We start from the raw sequence: 1,525 nt of genomic DNA, 5'->3' as shown, positions 1-1,525 counted from the left end.
GTCATCCACCATGCAGTCGAATGCTACCTCCAGGGCTCGGAGGTACTCGACAAGCATCTCAAAGGGTTCGTCTCGCTCTCCTCTGGGGCAAGAGAAAGAGTAGTGACAGGTGTAAGGCACATGGCATGGAAGGTAGCGGTAGCGACGGGTCTTCATTGCAGGAAGAACATCCCGAAGACGGGCTATCGCCTCGCGGGAAGCCATCTGCATAGCATGTCTTTCTGTAGGCATGGCTCTCCCCACGAACCGGAGACGGCGTACTTCAGCATGGCCTCCCCTGAATTGCACCGCGGCCTGGTGCATAGTCAGATTGTCGTTGATCTTGTGTGGATAAAGCGTGAAGACTGGGCGCACGGATGGCCCCATTGCGACCTGAACGATGAAGGAGAGGAGTTTGACGAACCCCTCAGGCACGTTGGCGAACATTTGGGACTCGCAGTCATTGCCGGCCATCTACAAAAGTAGGCAAAAATTCTGAGTGATCAGATCATAAATTTTATGCTGACTGTCGGAAAAATGACTACATTTGTAAAAATATGAATAACTCTATCATGCTAATAACCAATTAGCGATCGCACCTAGTGGCTTCCTACAGTCAGCCTGGCTCTGGTTACCAAGTCTGTCACGACCGGCTTTTCAATAAAATGATTATTGATAAAACCGATCTTTTAAACCCAGTATAGGAAAAGTCATCCTTTCTGGAAGACAAAGCTTGATAAACAGAGGACTAGTAGCATCAAATATATTACAGGATTGAGCTGAGGCTGCTCAACAGTTTATTACAAACCCGCTAATATCTTACATAAGAGCGGTTAAGTCACGGGGGTGGATTGGCATGCTACTAGCTCGAGGAAAAACGGTGGTGGATAACTTGACTTCTACTGGCAGTACATCGAGCGTCGAGATGAGGCTCGATGAATTTATTCGGGGTTGCGGAAGGGGATAATACAATGACCAAAACAGGATCGCACGGGACTGACTGGGACTCCTCTAGGCATCGGACTCGCTATCAAACTCTTCATCCATGAGATCACCTTCTTCGACATCTGGCCAAATCAACAAGCCAGGTGAGTACTCGAAAGTACTCGCAAGACAGTTCGGACAAAAGATATAATCAATGAATGCATGAATGTGTCATGATCCAGGATGATGCTCATAAAATAACGATAATATTGTAGTACGTGAAGAATAAAATAAATAACTGAAAACCGATCGGGTGTCTGAAGCGACACCTCGAAAGGTAAATAAATAAAATGCATGCCACAGTCGGGCGTCTAAGTGACACCACATAAAGGGCTTAAAAGAAATACCACAGTCGGACGTCTGCGCGACATCACAGACATGGCTTAAAAGAAATGCAACCGTCGGACGTCTGAGCGACATCACAGACAGGGCTTTAAGAGAAATGCCACCGTCGGACGTCTGAGCGACATCATAGACAGGGCTTAAAAGAAATGCCACCGTCGGACGTCTGAGCGACATCACAGACAGGGCTTTAAAAGAAATGCCACCGTCGGACGTCTGA

Source organism: Triticum dicoccoides, chromosome 4A (assembly GCF_002162155.2).
Source record: "Triticum dicoccoides isolate Atlit2015 ecotype Zavitan chromosome 4A, WEW_v2.0, whole genome shotgun sequence".
NCBI lineage: Eukaryota > Viridiplantae > Streptophyta > Magnoliopsida > Poales > Poaceae > Triticum > Triticum dicoccoides.
Note: the sequence above shows the minus strand (reverse complement) of the source record.